At 43.3% G+C, this 24207-nt stretch overlaps 2 pseudogenes; both read right to left on the bottom strand.

Moving 5' to 3' along the window:
• Positions 1 to 14980: 14980 nt before the first annotated feature.
• Positions 14981 to 15101, bottom strand: LOC135025795 (5S ribosomal RNA; annotated as a pseudogene).
• A 6389-nt stretch (positions 15102 to 21490) lies between these two features.
• Positions 21491 to 21611, bottom strand: LOC135025794 (5S ribosomal RNA; annotated as a pseudogene).
• Positions 21612 to 24207: the final 2596 nt, after the last annotated feature.

Raw genomic sequence — 24207 nt, 5'->3', positions numbered from 1 at the left:
ACCAGCCACACCAATCACACCGTACAACTTGTGATCTGAACCCAGTTAACAGTATGATAAAACGAAAAGGAGCCTCTGAAAAGATGGCTCACAACAATAATAACCCGAATTTTTGTAACAATAACTATATACAAGTATTGCTGACAATCCGCACTTGGGATGGGCGCCCAGCATCCACTACGGACTACGAGAAATAGATTTATCGGTGAGTAAAATCTTATTTTCTCTGACGTCCTAGTGGATGCTGGGACTCCGTAAGGACCATGGGGATTATACCAAAGCTCCCAAACGGGCGGGAGAGTGCGGATGACTCTGCAGCACCGAATGAGAGAACTCCAGGTCCTCCTCAGCCAGGGTATAAAATTTGTAGAATTTAGCAAACGTGTTTGCCCCTGACCAAGTAGCTGCTCGGCAAAGTTGTAAAGCCGAGACCCCTCGGGCAGCCGCCCAAGATGAGCCCACTTTCCTTGTGGAATGGGCTTTTACAGATTTTGGCTGTGGCAGGCCTGCCACAGAATGTGCAAGCTGAATTGTACTACAAATCCAACGAGCAATCGTCTGCTTAGAAGCAGGAGCACCCAGCTTGTTGGGTGCATACAGGATAAACAGCGAGTCAGATTTTCTGACTCCAGCCGTCCTGGAAACATAAATTTTCAGGGCCCTGACTACGTCAAGCAACTTGGAGTACTCCAAGTCCCTAGTAGCCGCAGGTACCACAATAGGTTGGTTCATGTGAAATGCAGAAACCACCTTAGGGAGAAATTGAGGACGAGTCCTCAATTCTGCCCTGTCAGAATGAAAGATTAAGTAAGGGCTTTTATATGATAAAGCCGCCAATTCTGACACACGCCTGGCTGAAGCCAGGGCTAACAGCATCGTCACCTTCCATGTGAGATATTTTAAGTCCACAGTGGTGAGAGGTTCAAACCAATGTGACTTTAGGAAACTCAAAACAACGTTGAGATCCCAAGGTGCCACTGGAGGCACAAAGGGAGGCTGTATATGCAGTACCCCTTTTACAAATGTCTGAACTTCAGGCACTGAAGCCAGTTCTTTCTGGAAGAAAATCGACAGGGCCGAAATTTGAACCTTAATGGACCCTAATTTTAGGCCCATAGACAGTCCTGTTTGCAGGAAATGGAGGAAACGACCCAGTTGAAATTCCTCTGTAGGGGCCTTCTTGGCCTCACACCACGCAACATATTTCCGCCAAATGCGGTGATAATGTTTTGCGGTTACAACCTTCCTGGCTTTGATCAGGGTAGGGATGACTTCATCTGGAATGCCTTTTTCCTTCAGGATCCGGCGTTCAACCGCCATGCCGTCAAACGCAGCCGCGGTAAGTCTTGGAACAGACAAGGCCCCTGCTGGAGCAGGTCCTTTCTTAGAGGTAGAGGCCACGGGTCTTCCGTGAGCATCTCTTGAAGTTCCGGGTACCAAGTCCTTCTTGGCCAATCCGGAACCACGAGTATAGTTCTTACTCCTCTCCTTCTTATGATTCTCAGTACTTTTGGTATGAGAGGCAGAGGAGGGAACACATACACTGACTGGTACACCCACGGTGTTACCAGAGCGTCCACCGCTATTGCCTGAGGGTCCCTTGACCTGGCGCAATATCTGTCTAGTTTTTTGTTTAGACGGGACGCCATCATGTCCACCTTTGGTTTTTCCCAACGGTTTACAATCAGGTGGAAGACTTCTGGGTGAAGTCCCCACTCTCCCGGGTGAAGGTCGTGTCAGCTGAGGAAGTCTGCTTCCCAGTTGTCCACTCCCGGAATGAACACTGCTGACAGTGCTATCACATGATTTTCCGCCCAGCGAAGAATCCTTGCAGCTTCTGCCATTGCCCTCCTGCTTCTCGTGCCGCCCTGTCTGTTTACGTGGGCGACTGACGTGATGTTGTCCGATTGGATCAATACCGCCTGAACCTGAAGCAGGGGTTTCGCTTGACTTAGGGCATTGTAAATGGCCCTTAGTTCCAGAATGTTTATATGAAGAGATGTTTCCATGCTTGACCACAAGCCCTGGAAATTTCTTCCCTGTGTGACTGCTCCCCAGCCTCTCAGGCTGGCATCCGTGGTCACCAGGATCCAATCCTGAATGCCAAATCTGCGGCCCTCTAGTAGATGAGCACTCTGCAGCCCCCACAGAAGAGACACCCTTGTCCTTGGCGACAGGGTTATCCGCTGATGCATCTGAAGATGCGATCCGGACCATTTGTCCAGTAGATCCCACTGAAACGTTCTTGCATGGAATCTTCCGAATGGAATCGCTTCGTAAGAAGCCACCATTTTTCCCAGGACCCTCGTGCACTGATGCACTGACACCTGGCCTGGTTTTAGGAGGTTCCTGACTAGTTCGGATAACTCCCTGGCCTTCTCCTCCGGGAGAAACACCTTCTTCTGGACTGTGTCCAGAATCATTCCTAGGAACAGTAGACGTGTCGTTGGAATCAGCTGCGATTTTGGAATATTTAGGATCCACCCGTGCTGACGTAACACTACCTGAGATAGTGCTACTCCGACTTCTAACTGTTCCCTGGACCTTGCCCTTATCAGGAGATCGTCCAAGTAAGGGATAATTAAGATGCCTTTTCTTCGAAGAAGAATCATCATTTCGGCCATTACCTTGGTAAAGACCCGAGGTGCCGTGGACAACCCAAACGGCAGCGTCTGAAACTGATAATGACAGTTTTGTACTACAAACCTGAGGTACCCTTGGTGAGAAGGGTAGATTGGGACGTGGAGATAAGCATCTTTGATGTCCAGAGACACCATATAGTCCCCTTCTTCCAGGTTCGCTATCACAGCTCTGAGTGACTCCATCTTGAATTTGAACCTTTTTATGTAAGTGTTCAAGGATTTCAGATTTAAAATTGGTCTCACCGAGCCGTCCGGCTTCGGTACCACAAACAGCGTGGAATAATACCCCTTTCCTTGTTGTAGGAGGGGTACCTTGATTATCACCTGCTGGGAATACAGCTTGTGAATGGCTTCCAAAACTGCCTCCCTGTCGGAGGGAGACTTTGGTAGAGCAGACTTCAGGAACCGGCGAGGGGGAAACGCCTCGAATTCCAGTTTGTACCCCTGCGATACTACCTGTAGAATCCAGGGGTCCACTTGCGAGTGAGCCCACTGCGCGTTGAAATTCTTGAGACGGGCCCCCACCGTGTCTGAGTCTGCTTGTAAAGCCCCAGCGTCATGCTGAAGACTTGGCAGAAGCAGGGGAGGGCTTCTGCTCCTGGGAAGCGGCTGCATGGTGCAGTCTTTTCCCTCTTCCTCTGCCCCGGGGCAGAAATGAGTGGCCTTTTGCTCGCTTGTACTTATGGGAACGAAAGGACTGAGTTTGAAAAGACGGTGTCTTTTTCTGATGTGAGGTGACCTGGGGTAAAAAGGTGGACTTTCCAGCCGTTGCCGTGGCCACCAGGTCTGATAGACCGGCCCCAAATAACTCCTCCCCTTTATACGGCAATACTTCCATATGTCGTTTGGAATCCGCATCCCCTGACCACTGTCGCGTCCATAACGCTCTTCTGGCAGAAATGGACATTCAAATGCTCTATAGTTAACAATATATTGTCCCTGTCCAGGGTATCAATATTTTCAGTCAGGGAATCCGACCACGCGACTCCAGCACTGCACATCCAGGCTGAAGCGATTGCTGGTCGCAGTATAACACCAGTATGTGTGTATATACTTTTTAGGATATTTTCCAGCCTTCTATCAGCTGGTTCTTTGAGGGTGGCTGTATCAGGAGACGGTAACGCTACTTGTTTTGATAAACGTGTGAGCGCTTTATCTACCCTAGGGGGTGTTTCCCAACGCGCCCTAACCTCTGGCGGGAAAGGATATAGTGCCAATAATTTATTAGAAATTAGCAGTTTTTTGTCGGGGGAAACCCACGTTTTATCACACACCTCATTTAATTCATCTGACTCAGGAAAAACTATTGGTAGTTTTTTCACACCCCACATAATACCCTTCTTTGTGGTACTTGTAGTGTCAGAAATGTTCAATGCCTCCTTTTAAATACGATCATCCAGTCAGGTGTCGACTCCCTAGGGGGTGACATCACTAACCCAGGCAATTGCTCCGCCTCCACATCATTTTCCTCCTCATACATGTCGACACACACGTACCGACACACAGCACACACACCGGGAATGCTCTGATAGAGGACAGGACCCCACTAGCCCTTTGGAGAGACAGAGGGAGAGTTTGCCAGCACACACCAAGCGCTATATATATATATACAGGAATAACCTTATATAAGTGTTATTCCCTTTATAGCTGCTGTTTTTATTATTAGCTGCCAATAGTGCCCCCCCTTCTCTTTTTTACCCTGATTCTGTAGCAGGTCTGCAGGGGAGAGTCAGGGAGCCGTCCTTCCAGCGGAGCTGTGAGGGAAAATGGCGCTTGTGTGCTGAGGAGATAGGCTCCGCCCCTTCACGACGTCCTTATCTCCCGCTCTTTTCTGGAAAAATGGCAGGGGTTAAATACATCCATATAGCCCAGGAGCTATATGTGATGTATTTCTTTTTGCCAACCTAAGGTATATCTGTTATATTGCGTCTCAGGGCGCTCCCCCCCCAGCGCCCTGCACCCTCAGTGACCGGAGTGTGAAGTGTGCTGAGAGCAATGGCGCACAGCTGCGGTGCTGTGCGCTACCTTAGTTGAAGACAGGACCGTCTTCTGCCGCCGATTTCACCGGACCATCTTCGCTCTTCTGGCTCTGTAAGGGGGCCGGCGGCGCGGCTCCGGGACCCATCCAGGCTGAACCTGTGATCGTCCCTCTGGAGCTAATGTCCAGTAGCCTAAGAAGCCCAATCCACTCTGCACGCAGGTGAGTTCGCTTCTTCTCCCCTTAGTCCCACGATGCAGTGAGCCTGTTGCCAGCAGGACTCACTGAAAATAAAAAACCTAAATTAAACTTTTATTCTAAGCAGCTCAGGAGAGCCACCTAGCCTGCACCCTTCTCGTTCGGGCACAAAAATCTAACTGAGGCTTGGAGGAGGGTCATAGGGGGAGGAGCCAGTGCACACCACCTGATCATAAAGCTTTTATTCTTGTGCCCTGTCTCCTGCGGAGCCGCTATTCCCCATGGTCCTTACGGAGTCCCAGCATCCACTAGGACGTCAGAGAAAGGATAACATTTCCAGGCCAACCCTCTGGCAGTGATGCAGGGCAGTCAGGAGCAAGTTCTGACATCTGGTCTGGACTGAAGGAGATGCCAGCGATTACTGAGATGTCTCCATCACTGCATATAATGCTGTCACCATTGAAAGAATGGTGGAGGATTATATGAGTGACAGCATCCAAATAGGTATGTCAGACAGTCTGTATGTATACTGGCAGGAAAAAAGAGGCAATTCGGTGGCCCTTGCACAAACTGGCTTTATTTTACCTAAGTTACGCCCACTACAGTGTGTACTCCGAAAGAGTGTTTAGTGCAGCCGCTCACCTTGTCAGCGATCGGCATAGGAGTTTACTTCCAAAAAAAGTGGAGAAGATGCTGTTCATCAAAATGAATTATAAATTCCTTCAGGAAGACCTATACCAGCAATTGCCTCCAGAAAGTACTCAGGGGTGAGGAATCATAGGATGAGGATAACATATTGCCTCTGAAGAGACAGTTTGTGCAAGGAGAGATGAATTGCTTCTTTTTTGGAGGGGGATTCCTTTCTTCTATTTTTGTGTGGGCCCGAACATACCAATCATTTCAGCAACAGTCGTGCAGCAGACCCTGACACTGAAATTACTGGTTTGTTAAAGTGTGCATGTCCTGTTTATACAACAATAGGGTGAGTGGGAGGGCCCAAGGACAAGTCCATCTGCACCTCTTTTTTTTCTTTGCATTATGTGCTGTTTGGGGCCTAGTTTTTAAAACTGCCATCTTGTCTGCCACTGCAGTGCAACTCCTAGATGGGCCAGATGTTTGTGCCTCACACTTGTGTCACTCAGCTTAGTCACCCAGCGACCTCGGTGCACCTCTTTTTCTTCTTTGCATTATGTGCGCTTTGGAGCCTAGTTTTTAAAAGTGCCATCCTGTCTGACACTGCCGTGCCACTCCTAGATTGGCCAGGTGTTTGTGCCGCCCACTTGGATCACTTTGCTTAGTCATCCAGCTACGTCGGTGCATCTATATGGCCTAAAAGCAAAATAGTGAGGTGTGAGGTGTTCAGAATAGACTAGACTACACCCAAATTGTGTGATTTAAGCTGTTTTGTTGGTTTTTAAAAAAAAAATCATCCAGATCCAAAACCAAAACCCGAAAGGGTGGTTTTGTCAAAAACAATACAGATCCAAAACCAAAACACAAAACACGAAAACTGCCCGCCGCTCATCTCTAATTATAGTGACATTTAAAAACACAGTTCTTTATTACAGGTTAAAAAATCACATGACACACTGTAGTAACCAATGAATTGTGAATTAACATTTTTACTCAGTCAGTTACTGTGCCCTCAGGATATTAACCACCCAATGTTGGTATTAAGATATAAGTTATAGTTTTGTGTGTTATCTCATACACTGCAGCATATGGCAGATAATAATTACCACTGTAAATTAATTCATAACATAATGAGCGTAAGTGCTGCTGTTCATTGTATCTGTTACTTATGTTATCTACCTGTTGTTGCTTTAACCTTATGAACTTTTTCCAACAACAATGGCATACGCTATGGCTGTGGCCTCTCCCAGGGGAAGCTACATAAATACACTTAGGGTTGGACTATTATGTTTTGCAGAACAAGCAAATATATATTGCAGAATGTATATTGTACACAGTGTCAGACTGGGGCATGAAGGGCCCACCAGGGGAATGCAGTGGTATGGGCCCATATTTAGGTGTGTGGCCAGTCTCCAGAGGTGGTTTGGCCAGCCACCACATTGGTTTGCCCAACCATTAAAGAATGCATGTGCTGGACACCTTAATAAATACACTAATAAATACTGCTAGTGCATGTATGATAATGTACCAGATTAAAAACAGCAATGCACTGTTGAAAATACAGCATAGTTCTGTGTAGAATAAGATAACATATCTACGGTATGTATAATATATAATTCAGACAGTCTGGAACCTGAACCTTAGAGGAAGGGGTGGGCCCCCAGCCAGTTGGGTTCATTGGGGGTTTCCTCTGTACCCCTGTGGGCCAGTCCGACCCTTTTTTTTATGTTCAACTCAAATCTCTAAATAATTACTCATACAGATGTGTCCTCGTACATCATTACTGCAGTCACGCCAAGTAGCCCCTCTTAACGCTCCAGGACCCATGATAGCAACGGGCAACTTTTTAAAATCTTTTATTCAGAAAATGCATGTTAGTTACAATGCGGAGACTCTGATGATTAATGTGATATATCAGACTTGTTTATCTGTGTGTGACTGAGTCTCCGAATCTGCACACAAAGTGCTACAATGTAGAAGCCGCAGATTTTTTCCAATAGAAGTTTTGTTGTGCTCCGTATACAGACTCAGTTGAACGCACAATTTCCAAGTGTCATATAGCAAATTTATCAGCAAAGTCTCTTGGTTAGTTCTGGTCACATCTCGCTGAAACTAAGAGGAATTTGTGACAAAAGAAAGGTGCCCATCATTAGCACAGTTGCACTGGACCTGGTGGCTCACTCACACAATGCATCTCATGTTACACATGTGTCCTTCTATATTGTTGCCCCTATTGCGTTCACTTACGCTCACACCACATTAAAATGAGCCATCCATCAAGGGAGCAGACACAGGGTATGTATCAAAGGAAGTTAGAGCTTGTGCTCCCACTACCCGGTAGTTTAAAAGTAGGAAGTTGGTGGAGGAATGCGGGCATGTGCTTATGCATGCACCCGTGAACAATAGCATACAATAGGAAACCTATAGCTGCGGGAGGCTGCTGGAGGCTGCGTTATTCATCGTGGCAGCACCCCGGTACGCAGCCTCCCGCAGCGACAATGTATGAGGACATATCTGTACATGGCATATTGAGGCTGCATATATGAGCATACATCTGTATAACAGCTTCTCAGCCTGAAATCACGTCAAATGTTGGTATCTGCTGTAAGAATCAGAGGGTAACCCACTTTCTAGCCACCTTTCTCTTTGGCAGTGGGAGTGTTTGCACATATCCACTTGTCCCACAAAGTCTTTTTGCTTCATTGAAAATAGGACAACAAATACAGCAGTAATAAGGGGTGTTTTAACAGAGGAGTGGGCTTATGTGCAGACTCCGTGTGGGCCCCCTGCTCTTACCGTTCATGCACAGGTCTCTGAAAATATGGTGCCCACCGTGTTCCAGAGTCTAAATCTGTACTGCACATGCACTGCCTCTTTTGTGGTGGTGATTTCTTCACCGCCGCTGCGCCTTCGATATGGGACTCCGGAAGGTAAGTAATTACATATGGCTGCAATGTATGTCGTGTGCCAGGGGCCCATGTGCACCGAACACATTGCACCCATTATAGAAATGCCAAGGGCAGTAATATAGTAATGTAACATAGAGCAGAATTAGAGATGTAGGGGGAAATGTAATAGGGTGCCAGTTGCCAGAGGTGCGGGACTTTGGTCGAGAAGTGGCAATCATTTGCCAACAAATCCAGTCCTGTTTTGCCATGTAAATGAATGGTCCTTTAAAAATATGCCTGAAGTCCCAAATCTCGGGCAGCTAACACCCTATTACATGTACCTCCTGATGTCGCTGAGAGGTTTCTGTGTATGAGATGCAGGGAGATAAGGCTCTGGGTTATGGCAGAGCATGGGTCAGCTGTCACATAGGATTTGAAAATAATGATGTACTGTTACAGACTGAGTACCTGGAACTCTGCTGAATATGTGACAACTAGGGAGTTCCAGTACTCATGAGTGAAGCTGGGGCCAGTATGAATGACCGCAGCAACTTGTGCTCTACCCCTGGCTCTATTACCCCTCTTTGTGGTCGGATGGTGCCTGTGGTGCCCACAGCAGCCGCGTTTGAATGGGCGAATTGGGTCCGCACAAACTTCAATTACCCCGGTCTTATAAAGTGACAAGGCACCACTCGAGACTGCGAGTGAGTAAGGGGGAACCTAACTAACCCTGCAACACCAATGCACGAGTGATAATGAGAGCAACAATGGTTTTAGATGTTATAAGCAAATAAACAGTGAGAGCAACAATGCTCAGGGATGTTAAAGATATTAATATAAATAAAGAACTGTTAACGTGTATACTCCATGAAAACCTGAACACCGACTGGCAAGATCTGGTCAAGAATCGAACAGTCAAAGTCTCCAGGTCACAGCACAACAGAAAAGTAATAACGATGCAGGCCTCTGAGGCAGAATTCGGCAGAGCTGCAGACTCATGAAACCACAAGGGAATGACACAGGGTAGTTCCAAGGACAAAAGACAAGAATATACACTGCTCAAAAAAATAAAGGGAACACTTAACGTAAATGTAACTCCAAGTCAATCACACTTCTGTGAAATCAAACTGTACACTTAGGAAGCAACACTGATTGACAATCAATTTCACATGCTTTTGTGCAAATGGAATAGACAACAGGTGGAAATTATAGGCAATTAGCAAGACACCCCCAATAAAGGAGTTGTTCTGCAGGTGGTGACCACAGACCACTTCTCAGCTCCTATGCTTTCTGGCTGATGTTTTGGTCACTTTTGAAAGCTGGCGGTGCTTTCACTCTAGTGGTAGCATGAGACGTAGTCTACAACCCACACAAGTGGCTCAGGTAGTGCAGCTCATCCAGGATGGCACATCAATGCGAGCTGTGGCAAGAAGGTTTGCTGTGTCTGTCAGCGTAGTGTCCAGAGCATGGAGGCGCTACCAGGAGACAGGCCAGTACATCAGAAGACGTGGAGGAGGCCGTAGGAGGGCAACAACCCAGCAGCAGGACCGCTACCTCCGCCTTTGTGCAAGGAGAAACAGGAGGAGCACTTCCAGAGCCCTGCAAAATGACCTCCAGCCACCCACATGTGCATGTGTCTACTCAAACGATCAGAAACAGACTCCATGAGGGTGGTATGAGGGCCCAAAGTCCACAGGTGGGGATTGTGCTTACAGCCCAACACCGTGCAGCATGTTTGGCATTTGCCAGAGATTGCCAAGATTGGCAAATTTGCCACTGGAGCCCTGTGCTCTTCACAGATGAAAGCAGGTTCTTACTGAGCACATGTGACAGACGTGACAGAGTCTGGAGACGCCAAGGAGAATGTTCTGCTGCCTACAACATCCTCCAGCATGACCGGTTTGGCAGTGGGTCAGTAATGGTGTGGGGTGGCATTTCTTTGGGGGGCCGCACAGCCCTCCATGTGCTCACCAGAGGCAGCCTAACTGCCATTAGGTACCGGGATTAGATCCTCAGACCCCTTGTGAGACCATACACTGGTGCGGTTGGCCCTGGATTCCTCCTAATGAAAGACAATGCTAGACCTCATGTGGCTGGAGTGTGTCAGCAGTTCCTGCAAGATAAAGGCATTGACGCTAAGGACTGGCCCGCCCATTCCCCAGACCTGAATCCAATTGAGTACATCTGGGACATCATGTCTCGCTCCATCCACCAACGCCACGTTGCACCACAGACTGTCCAGGAGTTGGCAGATGCTTTAGTCCAGGACTGGGAGGAGATCCCTAAGGAGACCATCCGCCACCTCATCAAGAGCATGCCCAGGCATTGTAGGGAGGTCATACAGGCATGTGGAGGCCACACACACTACTGAGCCTCATTTTGACTTGTTTTAAGGACATTACATCAAAGTTGGATCAGCCTGTAGTGTGCTTTTCCACTTTAATTTTGAGTGTGAGTCTAAAATCCAGACCTCCATGGGTTAATAAATTTGATTTCCATTGATGATTTTTGTATGGTTTTGTTGTCAGCACATTCAGCTATGTAAAGAACAAAGTATTTAATAAGAATATTTCATTCATTTAGATCTAGGATGTTTTATTTTAGTGTTCCCTTTATTTTTTTGAGCAGTGTATAGCTATTTTTTTTTAAACAAACAAGGCAGGGTCAACAATTATTTATTTTTCTTCTTTTTTCACATGGCTCTAAAGGTCTGACTATGGTAATTCCCCAAACATTGTCAGAACTGAAGGTACCTTCTAGCAAGGCTGGGTTCAATCATGAGATTGTTTTTTTACCTTGGGGGCTGAAATTTCTGAAGAAGTGTTGCAATCAGCAGAGACGAAGGCACTTCCTACTGTCAAGGCTATGGCATGAGAATTTCAGGCTGGTTCTGCAAACAGTAAAGGATTCTCAGCATACAAGACAGGTGACTTATAGAAACCTGTGGCCATCTCTTTGGGACCATATTTCTTAATCACAGCATCACTGAATGCCCGGACATCCTGAAGAATTGGATCTTTGGTTTTAATTAAATTGGACGCCCATTCAAAGGGCTCCCCTCTAAAGGAATAAATCAGATAGAGCACAACCTTCTCCGAAGTGATGCCCATTGATGGTCTAGACAGCATAATGGTGACGTAGTGTTTGGTGAGTCAAGAAATTGGACTAAGTCCCCATCAAAGACTATAGCTGTTGAGATATAATATAAAGAGTCAGGATCCACTTCATTCCTGTCTGCCTGGCTTGAGTATATTGCTGGAACAAGGTTACTACTGATCTTACTAGAGGCTGAGAATTTTTGAATCCCATCAGGGGCTGCACACTCGGAGCATACTCCTGGGGCAGTGGACTTTGGAATCCCCTCTGTGGCAGTGGCCTTCGGAATACCCTCTGGGGTCAGCACTTTGGACTCTCTTGCTGGGACGGATCGTTGGACTTTCTTGCTGACACTGGATCGTCGGACTCTCTCACTGGGACCGGATCATCATACCTTCTCGCTGGGACCAGATCATCAAACCTTTTCACAGAGGCCAGAACATCAGACCTTTTCACAGAGGCAGGAACATCGGACCTTTTCACAGAGGCCGGAACATAAGACTTTTTCACAGTGGCCGGAACATCTGACTTTTTTACAGCGGCCGGAACATCTGACTTTCACAGCGGCTGGAACATCAGATTTTTTCACAGCAACTGTAACATCGGACTTTTTCACATAGACCGAACCATCGGACTTTTTCACATAGGCCGGACCATCTGACTTTTTCACAGAGACCGGACCATTGGACTTTTTCACATAGGCCGGACCATCTGACTCCCTTTCTGGGGCTGGACTATTGGACTCCCTCTCTGGGATTATGGCTTCTACTGAGACCCCTACCGGGGCTAAGTCACTTGAGACCCCTCCAGGGGAAACGGCTTCTAGGATACTGCTTCAAAGATCCCTTCTGGGGTTGTGCTTCTAAAATTCCCTCCTGAAGCTGAGTTTAGATAACCTGTCTGGGATTGTGCCTTTGATGTCCCTACCTGGGGTAACAGCTTCTGAGACCCCTTCTGGGATTGACACTTGAACCATTATATCCAATGCCCCTCTTGGACCCTGAACATCAGGCACCACTCTTGGACCCTAAGCATCAGGCACCGCTCCTAGACCCTGAGCACCAGGCACCATCCCCAGACCCAGTACAATGAGCACTGCTCCTAGACCCTGAGCACCGGGCACTGCTCCTAGACCCTGAGCACTGGGCACTGCTCCTAGACCCTGAGCACCAGGCACCGCTCCTAGACCCTGAGCACCGAGCACCACTCTTAGACCCTAGGCACTGGGCACTGCTCCTAGACCCTGAGCATCAGGCACCGCTCCTAGACCCTGAGCATTGGGCAGCACAACTAGACCCAGAGTATAAGGCACCACACCTAGACCCTGAGCATCGGGTACTGCTCCTAGACCCTGAGCATCAGGCACTGCTCCAGGACCCTGAGATTCCCTTACTGGGGTTTGCAACTCTGATTTAACAGGAAAGGTAAAAGATGAGAGAAACATTCTCCTTTGATTCCTGAATCTATAATGGGGCTCCCTAGCCCTAGGACCACAATTATAGGACAGAGTGCTTTTTTGTGTGGGTTGTATGACAAGTACCTCTGCCACAGTAGAGACAGGAGTAGGTCTTGAATCCTGACTCAACTTGGCTAGAGGGCAGGACTTGTTGCACATTTTGGCTTGAACAACTCACAGGTCTGCAGATACTGGCCTAAACCCCCACAATATAGGCATAAATTCAAGTTTCTGCAATGCTGATGCTCCTCTGAGAGCCTGGGCCGCAGGAAACTTTTAAAACTTTTCTCATGACCAAATCTGAGAATTCTCTTGTCACAATATTGTGAGCAAGAGTCTCTTTAGAGATAGATGAACTCTCAATAAATTCAGGCATGATAAGAAAAATTTTGACAGAAGGTTTTTCAGTTGCTTTAAGGTTTGCTGCAAAACTTCCAGCCGTTCTGGATTCAATGCACTGAAAGCAGAGTTCAGAGCTGAGAGAGATGCCTGCATGGCTTGCATAGTAGTCACAGGAAGATTTCAGGCTAGACAGATGAGACTGGAATAGACAAGGCTGGATTCTGAACAAGACAAGAGAAGGCTGGACTGGATTCTGAACTAGACAAGACAAGGCTAGACTGGATTCTGAACTAGACAAGACAAGGCCAGACTGCATTCTGAACTGGACAAGACAAGGCTGGACTGATCTGATCTGGACATTGGACTGATCTGAACACTGGATTGCTCTGGACACTGGACTGATCTGGACACTGGACTTATCTGGACACTGGACTGATCTGGACACTGGACTGAACTGGACACTGGACTGAACTGATCTGGACACTGGACTGGACTTATCTGGACACTGTAATGGACTGATCTGGACACTGGAATGGACGGATTTGGATACTGGAATGTTCTGATCTGGACACTGGACTGAACACTGGATTCATCCAAAAAAGAAAAACTACTTAATTTAGCCTTGTTTTTTGTTGCATGGCTGGTGATACTGTTACAGACTGAGTACCTGGAACCCTTCTGAATATGTGACAACTAGGGAGTTCCAGTACTCATGAGTGAAGCTGGGGCCAGTATGAATGACCGCAGTAACTTGTGCTCTACCCCTGACTCCATTACCCCTCCCTCTTAGTGGTCAGCTGGTTTGAATGGGCAGATTAGGTCCGCCAAAACTCCAATGCCCCCCGATCTTATAAAGTGACAAGGCCCCACCTGAGACTGAGTGAGTAAGGGGTAAGCTAACTAACCCTGCAACACCAATGCACGAGTGATAATGAGACCAACAATGGTTTTAGATGTTATAAGCAAATAAACAGTGAGAGCAACAATTCTCACAGATGTTAAAGATATAAATATAAATAAAGAACTGTTAGCGTGGATACTCCACAAAAACCTATACACCGAATGGCAAGATCTGGTCAAGAATTGAACGGGTATTTGAAAAAAAGAGAATTGGAAACCGCACTGGTGTAGTAGGTGTATATGTGAGATGATAGACTATCTGTAATTAGCTGATAACAAAATTCAGGTATAGATTCTCATTTTGGGAAGTAGACACTTAAGGTAATACACTCCTTGTTTTTATGTGTCAAAAAAACTGCCCATCAGCGGTGCTCCCACGAGTCAGAAATATATTGTAAACACGACAACAAGAGAAGAAAGGAGACTCTTTTTAGGAAGCACTCTTATACAGATAGTAATGTATGGCTGATTGCCACAATAGCTGACTAAAATTCAATACTTTAATGATTTTCGTTAAAAAATTAATTATTGAGGAGTTCAATACGCGCCAATATCTGTTTAAATAGTGACATTGCGAAAATATGAAAAAAATATTCTTAATCAATAGGGTACAAATACCTAATATAAGCCGAGATGGGTAGCTTTGTGATTTCGTGATTTGAAAGACACCAGCTATGGGACAACCAGTGGTCAAAAATATATTTATTCAATATATATATATATGACCATCATTTGAAGACTGCTGTGTATCCCAAACTGGGAATTGAATCCTAGCAGGTAGTTAAATCATAGGTCATGACCGATAGGCGAATCAATGCTCTATTTCAGTGACAGACAGGGTAGCAAATACTTGCAGTACCAGGGTGTTCCTTGGTGGTCTCCCATCCAAGTACTTAAACCGGCCCTCCACTGCTTGGCTTCCAAGATCAGATGAGATTGGGCATCTCCAGTGGGGTATGACCGCAGACCTTATGCTTACCCTTGTCACACTGTGTCCTTAATTGGGCACAGGTAAGAGCCAATTTGTGATATTGTGTAGACCACAGGTGTCTAAGTAGCTGATGAAAAGGAATACAAAGACACAAATGTCAGATACCCATCTAAATATTCACGGTGGAGGTGGTCGCAAATACAAGTAGAAAAACACACCTATTCTGCACATATAATTAAGAATATCTATAGCGTCTATTTCTAGATTGAGCAGAAAGGGAGGCCTCCAAATTTGGACTCCAAGACCTCAAAAATAGTTGTATCCCACATATACTCTGGATTATGCAGTAAGGTATACCAAATTAGTGATATTCCAGCTCCAGTACCCCACCATAATTAACCTTCAAATAGCGGGGAGACAACACAACAAAATTTATGCCACATAAATCATCAATTGAGTGTTTTTAAAGGAGCACGGAATTCTGCATAACACACATCAGGAATATATTCATGTGTTTGATAAAATCCTAAATTGGATGTATCAACATACACTAATGGATTATGCAGTAGGATATATCTTGAATAGTAATATCTCTGACTCTAATACCCCACCTTAGATCACCTTCAGGTAGCGGGGGAGCAACACGAACAGAAAGTATACCACACATATAATTAATTAGGTGTTTTCAAAGAAAGCATGGATTTGTGAATCAAACGTAGAAAAAACATTTGTGTATTTGATAAGCTCCAAAAAATAATCGATGCCTCTGCATCTAAGATCTTGGTAGCTAATAAGCACTTTTTTTCAACTATTGTTTTTTTATATATGTTGCTCATGCAAGAAATGAGGTATTCTCTGTGCCTTCTGGGTATGAATTTATCATGCACAGAGAAAAAAGGAAAAAATGCTTGAGTCACGATATTACCTTATCCGGTTATGTAATAGTTTTGTGGTGTCCTACTTGTATAGAGAAGAAATGTCAGGGAAAACCTTGTGGAAGGTGCTGGCCGCGTCTGCCCGCGTGTTGCCTGCTGCTGTGCTCCGGCCGCACTGTTCTTCCTGTTAGGCTGGTTCCCGTAGCGACGAACTCCGCCGTGATCGGCTAGTTGCGGTCACGTGTGCGCACCACGTGACCGTGAGGTAAGACCTCTCTTACCTTCTGCCTGACGTACGTTTCGCAATATTGCTTGGTCACAGGGCGTCAGTGGATCCTGACCCTTAATTGTTCTTATAACAGCAGTCCTATTTGCTGATTGGTTCTCCGCAGGAGATTGATAGATAATCTGACCTGTCATATTGTTTTTGGGTCAGTTCAGTTCTTATTGATTAATATGTCATGATTGACAGTAGGGAGGACCAATAAGTATTGATTGAAGGACGATCATAGGAGATTAATTGTAAAAAAGAGCTGATAAGACTGTTTGGATATAATACTGACATTAGAGATAGGAGAATAGTGCAAATTAAAAACAAAAACAATTATGATGTTATGATATGGGTATGAGTAAACAAATTGCTGATTAATTAAATTATATTGTTTGGGTGAATGTTCAAGTTCTATATACAGAAAAAAGAGATATTTATAACTAGGGAAATTGATTAATTAATTTTATGTGTGTGTGATACACACACACACACACACACACATTATAGATGTTTGAATAACAATTGTTGGTGATGTGCAAGATAAACTATAGTGTATATATTATGTGCAATAATTAGTTTTTATATAAATAATTAAAAATATATAATAATATTAAAAATATAATATTTCTATTGTTCCTATGTACCAAATTGAACTTTTTTGAATAAAAATATATATATATATATAAAATAAAATAAAATAAAATAAAATAAATTTTTTTTTTATATATATAGTGAAAAAATATACGAAGTTGTAATAAAATTAATTGTGTTACAATGCTGTAAAAGTATGGTGACCATTGGTTAATATAAAATTGGAACCATGCATATGTACATTATATATGTATAAATGCATGGAATATAGTGAGGATGTAATGATGTGAGCTCATAGTGCTATTTTTGTGATAATAGAATAAATAGTATATAAAGAAAGAATAAGGAGAAAAAAAATTAATGGAGATATATGAAGTTAGTGCACTACAAAAAATACAAATTAGTGAAGTGATAGCTTTAAAGGTGAAAAAGTGATTATATAATTGAGAGAAAAAAACTTGGAGGGGGGTGGGGGGTTTTGGGTTTGGGAAAAAATGGGGGGGGGGGGTTGGGGGGGGGGGGGGGGGGGGGGGGGAGGGAAGGGGGGGGGGGAAAAGAAAATTATTAGTTAATAATTATTTGGATTGTTGTTTCAATTTAAAAAGACCCCATAGTTAATATTTTCGTTCATGCCAAAAGGGTGAATGGTTCCTAATTTGAAAATCCATTCACATTCTTTCCTCAATAGGGAGTCTGTCAAGCTACCCCCACGGATTCCGAGTTTAATTTTTTCGAGTCCAAAGACCCTGAGTTCTTCCCATCTATTGTCATGATGTTGGTAAAAATGACGAGCTACTGTAGTAAGTGGTTTCATCCTTGTTTTGTCAGAGATAGCGTTGCGTATAGTCCCAATGTGTTCTAGGACACGTTGTTTCAGTGGGCGAGTGGTGATGCCCACATATTTTTTGTCGCAGCTGCATTTGATGCAGTAGATGACACCCTCAGTTGAGCAATTCATATAATCTTTGATTTTAAATTCTGTCCCATACTTGTCCTTTATTTCCTTCACCGTTTCGATGTGTCTGCAAACTTTACATTTGCCACAGGGGTATGTTCCTGTTGTAATGCTTTTTTTGGGGAATGTTCTTTGAAAGTGACTTTGTACCAATTGATCTTTCAAGTTTCTGGACCTCCGCCAGCTCATGGAGACACGTGAGCCGAGTTTTCCAGATAGATCAGAGTCAGCATGTAATACATGCCAATGTTTCTGTATGGCTGCACTTACCTCCTTCCATTCTTGGCAATAGTTGCCCACAAACCTGATGATGTTTGTATTTTGTGCTGTCTCTTTCTTCTTAAAGATGATATTGTCCCTCGAGGTAGTTTGTGCATTACGTGATGCTTTTTTTATGGATGTATTACTATATCCTCTTTCACGTAGTCGTTGAGCCAGTTCTGTACTTTGTTTTTTGAAGTTATGATCATCTGAGCAATTCCTGCGAAGGCGCAGAAACTCTCCTTTCGGTATGTTTTCTATGGTGGGATGAAAGTGTGAGCTCGTCTGATGCAGCAGAGTATTTGTCGCTGTTGTTTTACGATACAGGTTTGTAGCTATCATCCCCTCTGGATCCTTATAGATCATTAGGTCCAGAAATGGTAATTCCGTCTGACTGATGTTGTGAGTTAAACGGAGATTAAGATTGTTGTTGTTGAGACGCTCTATGAACTGATGTAATAATTGTAGGTCCCCTTCCCATATCATGAAGATATCATCTATATATCTTGTCCACATAATGATATTGGATGTAAGATCATCATTGGTGTCTTTGAAAACGAGTTCTCTCTCCCACCATCCTAAGAAGATGTTGGCATAAGTAGGCGCACAGGCCGCCCCCATGGCTGTGCCTCGCGTTTGGAGGTAAAATCTGTCATTAAAGACAAAGAAATTGTAGTGCAGTACAAAATGCAATAGTTTGATCAAAAAAACATGAAATTCCTCCCAGCCTTCGGCATGTAAAAAGTATTCAACTGCTGCTATACCTTCCGTATGGCCAATGGAGGTATAAAGTGCTTCTACGTCCAGTGATACTAGATATTGATTGTCCTCCAATTTGACATCATGCAGTTTCCTAAGTATATCTGCTGTATCATGTATGTATGAGGGGAGACCCAGCACGAGATGTCTAAGGTGCAAGTCCAAGAAGATGCTAGCTTTTTCTGTTAGACCTCCTATACCCGATACTATCGGTCTTCCAGGTGGGTTAAGGATGTTCTTGTGGACTTTTGGTAGCATGTAGTAAGTAGGAATCTTTGGATTCTGTACTTGTAAGTATTCATATTCCTGTCTTGTAATGATCCCTTGTTCTTGGGCCTGAGTAATGATCTTAGTATAGACCAATATATAGTTGCCCAACGGGTTCAGGAGTATCCTTTTGTAACAATCCGTGGATTCCAATTGTCGTAATGCTTCTGTAGTATAGTCCTTTTTAGGCCAAATCACAATGTTGCCTCCTTTATCAGAAGGCTTTATTACGACATCCTGCCATGTTTGTATCTCCCTCATGGCCTGTCTTTCTTGGTACGTCATATTCGATTGACGGGGATATTTCTTATTTGTATGGATTATATCAAATTCCTTTGCTACCAATTTTTTAAATACCTGAACTTCCGGGCATATGTGTTCAGGTGGGAAATAAGTAGATTTTTTCTTAATAGCAGGTCTAATAGGAGGTCTGTGGTCCATGTAGTTTGGCACATATTGATCTTGTTCTAATTCATGCAATGCAGCTAGTGCCTCTTCCTCCATTGCTTGAAGATCTAAGGTTGTGAACTCCTCTATCTCCGAGGTTGTAGATTCCTCCATATCGGCGGTTTCTCCCCTTGTTATGGTGGGAGTCGTTTTGTTGCTATAGAGTTTTGTCAATAATAATTTCCTTCCGAATAGTTTCAAGTCTTTTTCCCATCTGAACCTTTCAAAATGCCCTGTGGGAGAGAATGTCAGGCCTTTACTCAGTATGGATATCTGTGAATCTGAAAGTAAGTGCTCGGAGAGATTAATAATTTTGAGTTTATTGTCATGTTGTTTGTTTTCCTCACTGGTCAGCAGATTGGTGGTTGTCATCTCCTCCGAGTGTTTCGGGTCTGAGGGGGTGAGAAATCCCATTGTTGTTGTCCTCTTCTTCCTCTTCCGCCCCCTCCTCGTCTTCCTCCTCTTTGTCTTCCCCGTGTCCTCCCGGATCGGGGATCCCCTAAAAAAGATGATGAAGTAGATGGGGAAGGGTTGTATTGGTTGATGTTTGCCTGTCCTCTGGAACTCAGGTGTTTTTCGGGTATGTAGTCTGCAGTATCTTCTGTCCCTGATGTTTCTGCTTCTGATGATGAGTAGTCACCTGTATATTGAGCTGTATTTCTTTTCCAGGTGGCCCTTTGCCATTTGAAGACTCTTCCAGAAGCAAAATCCTTTTTATCTCTGGCGTACTTGGTTCGTTTCCGGTCAATAATAGACTGTTCGTATGCCTGTAATTCTTGTTTGTTGTGCTCAAAACACTTCTGAAATTGTAAGTCCTTTTCCCAAGTTTCTAATTTCTTACCTAATTCTTCCAGATCACGCTCGCATTCCTCCAATATCAAATTATTATGTTTGGTTAAAATGTTCATTAAATCACTAGAACATTTGAGGAGAGTATTTTCCCATTCCTTCTTTAGATTCTCACTCGCTAAATCGAAGGCCGGAAAAATTCTTGGACGGAGGCCTCTAGGAGATATTTTGTTTTTAATATAGTTCTCTAGTGTTGTAAGATCCCACGTGGTCCGAATTTGTTTTCGTAACAGTGCATTTAATTTATGAAAGTCAGTTTCCCAACTGATATGGGGTTCATTATCAGTTATTTCGCTCGGGAAGATATCATCTAAATTATCCTTATTTTTACGTCTTGAACTCAGCTCTTGCTTGAGATTAAAACTCATATTATATGAGAGAACTCCTGAAAAGATGAAATTTAAGGAGCAGAGATTCCTAAAGGAGGAATATCCGCTGCCTTTATATTACCGTGCAGGTATTTCCGAGAAGACTGGAGAACCAGTCACAAATACAGGTATTTGAAAAAAAGAGAATTGGAAACCGCACTGGTGTAGTAGGTGTATATGTGAGATGATAGACTATCTGTAATTAGCTGATAACAAAATTCAGGTATAGATTCTCATTTTGGGAAGTAGACACTTAAGGTAATACACTCCTTGTTTTTATGTGTCAAAAAAACTGCCCATCAGCGGTGCTCCCACGAGTCAGAAATATATTGTAAACACGACAACAAGAGAAGAAAGGAGACTCTTTTTAGGAAGCACTCTTATACAGATAGTAATGTATGGCTGATTGCCACAATAGCTGACTAAAATTCAATACTTTAATGATTTTCGTTAAAAAATTAATTATTGAGGAGTTCAATACGCGCCAATATCTGTTTAAATAGTGACATTGCGAAAATATGAAAAAAATATTCTAATCAATAGGGTACAAATACCTAATATAAGCCGAGATGGGTAGCTTTGTGATTTCGTGATTTGAAAGACACCAGCTATGGGACAACCAGTGGTCAAAAATATATTTATTCAATATATATATATATGACCATCATTTGAAGACTGCTGTGTATCCCAAACTGGGAATTGAATCCTAGCAGGTAGTTAAATCATAGGTCATGACCGATAGGCGAATCAATGCTCTATTTCAGTGACAGACAGGGTAGCAAATACTTGCAGTACCAGGGTGTTCCTTGGTGGTCTCCCATCCAAGTACTTAAACCGGCCCTCCACTGCTTGGCTTCCAAGATCAGATGAGATTGGGCATCTCCAGTGGGGTATGACCGCAGACCTTATGCTTACCCTTGTCACACTGTGTCCTTAATTGGGCACAGGTAAGAGCCAATTTGTGATATTGTGTAGACCACAGGTGTCTAAGTAGCTGATGAAAAGGAATACAAAGACACAAATGTCAGATACCCATCTAAATATTCACGGTGGAGGTGGTCGCAAATACAAGTAGAAAAACACACCTATTCTGCACATATAATTAAGAATATCTATAGCGTCTATTTCTAGATTGAGCAGAAAGGGAGGCCTCCAAATTTGGACTCCAAGACCTCAAAAATAGTTGTATCCCACATATACTCTGGATTATGCAGTAAGGTATACCAAATTAGTGATATTCCAGCTCCAGTACCCCACCATAATTAACCTTCAAATAGCGGGGAGACAACACAACAAAATTTATGCCACATAAATCATCAATTGAGTGTTTTTAAAGGAGCACGGAATTCTGCATAACACACATCAGGAATATATTCATGTGTTTGATAAAATCCTAAATTGGATGTATCAACATACACTAATGGATTATGCAGTAGGATATATCTTGAATAGTAATATCTCTGACTCTAATACCCCACCTTAGATCACCTTCAGGTAGCGGGGGAGCAACACGAACAGAAAGTATACCACACATATAATTAATTAGGTGTTTTCAAAGAAAGCATGGATTTGTGAATCAAACGTAGAAAAAACATTTGTGTATTTGATAAGCTCCAAAAAATAATCGATGCCTCTGCATCTAAGATCTTGGTAGCTAATAAGCACTTTTTTTCAACTATTGTTTTTTTATATATGTTGCTCATGCAAGAAATGAGGTATTCTCTGTGCCTTCTGGGTATGAATTTATCATGCACAGAGAAAAAAGGAAAAAATGCTTGAGTCACGATATTACCTTATCCGGTTATGTAATAGTTTTGTGGTGTCCTACTTGTATAGAGAAGAAATGTCAGGGAAAACCTTGTGGAAGGTGCTGGCCGCGTCTGCCCGCGTGTTGCCTGCTGCTGTGCTCCGGCCGCACTGTTCTTCCTGTTAGGCTGGTTCCCGTAGCGACGAACTCCGCCGTGATCGGCTAGTTGCGGTCACGTGTGCGCACCACGTGACCGTGAGGTAAGACCTCTCTTACCTTCTGCCTGACGTACGTTTCGCAATATTGCTTGGTCACAGGGCGTCAGTGGATCCTGACCCTTAATTGTTCTTATAACAGCAGTCCTATTTGCTGATTGGTTCTCCGCAGGAGATTGATAGATAATCTGACCTGTCATATTGTTTTTGGGTCAGTTCAGTTCTTATTGATTAATATGTCATGATTGACAGTAGGGAGGACCAATAAGTATTGATTGAAGGACGATCATAGGAGATTAATTGTAAAAAAGAGCTGATAAGACTGTTTGGATATAATACTGACATTAGAGATAGGAGAATAGTGCAAATTAAAAACAAAAACAATTATGATGTTATGATATGGGTATGAGTAAACAAATTGCTGATTAATTAAATTATATTGTTTGGGTGAATGTTCAAGTTCTATATACAGAAAAAAGAGATATTTATAACTAGGGAAATTGATTAATTAATTTTATGTGTGTGTGATACACACACACACACACATTATAGATGTTTGAATAACAATTGTTGGTGATGTGCAAGATAAACTATAGTGTATATATTATGTGCAATAATTAGTTTTTATATAAATAATTAAAAATATATAATAATATTAAAAATATAATATTTCTATTGTTCCTATGTACCAAATTGAACTTTTTTGAATAAATATATATATATATATATATATAAAATAAATTAAAATAAAATAAAATAAAATTTTTTTTTATATATATAGTGAAAAAATATACGAAGTTGTAATAAAATTAATTGTGTTACAATGCTGTAAAAGTATGGTGACCATTGGTTAATATAAAATTGGAACCATGCATATGTACATTATATATGTATAAATGCATGGAATATAGTGAGGATGTAATGATGTGAGCTCATAGTGCTATTTTTGTGATAATAGAATAAATAGTATATAAAGAAAGAATAAGGAGAAAAAAATTAATGGAGATATATGAAGTTAGTGCACTACAAAAACCACAAATTAGTGAAGTGATAGCTTTAAAGTTGAAAAAGTGATTAAATAATTGAGAGAAAAAAACTTGGAGGGGGGTGGGGGGTTTTGGGTTTGGGAAAAAATGGGGGGGGGGGGGGGGGGGGGGGAGGGGGGGGGGGGGGGGGGGGAGAGGGAAGGGGGGGGGGGAAAGAAAATTATTAGTTAATAATTATTTGGATTGTTGTTTCAATTTAAAAAGACCCCATAGTTAATATTTTCGTTCATGCCAAAAGGGTGAATGGTTCCTAATTTGAAAATCCATTCACATTCTTTCCTCAATAGGGAGTCTGTCAAGCTACCCCCACGGATTCCGAGTTTAATTTTTTCGAGTCCAAAGACCCTGAGTTCTTCCCATCTATTGTCATGATGTTGGTAAAAATGACGAGCTACTGTAGTAAGTGGTTTCATCCTTGTTTTGTCAGAGATAGCGTTGCGTATAGTCCCAATGTGTTCTAGGACACGTTGTTTCAGTGGGCTACCAAAAGTC

Source organism: Pseudophryne corroboree, unplaced genomic scaffold (genome assembly GCF_028390025.1).
Source record: "Pseudophryne corroboree isolate aPseCor3 unplaced genomic scaffold, aPseCor3.hap2 scaffold_427, whole genome shotgun sequence".
NCBI classification, from domain to species: Eukaryota; Metazoa; Chordata; class Amphibia; order Anura; family Myobatrachidae; genus Pseudophryne; species Pseudophryne corroboree.
Note: the sequence above shows the minus strand (reverse complement) of the source record. Positions and strands in the feature narration are given on the sequence as shown.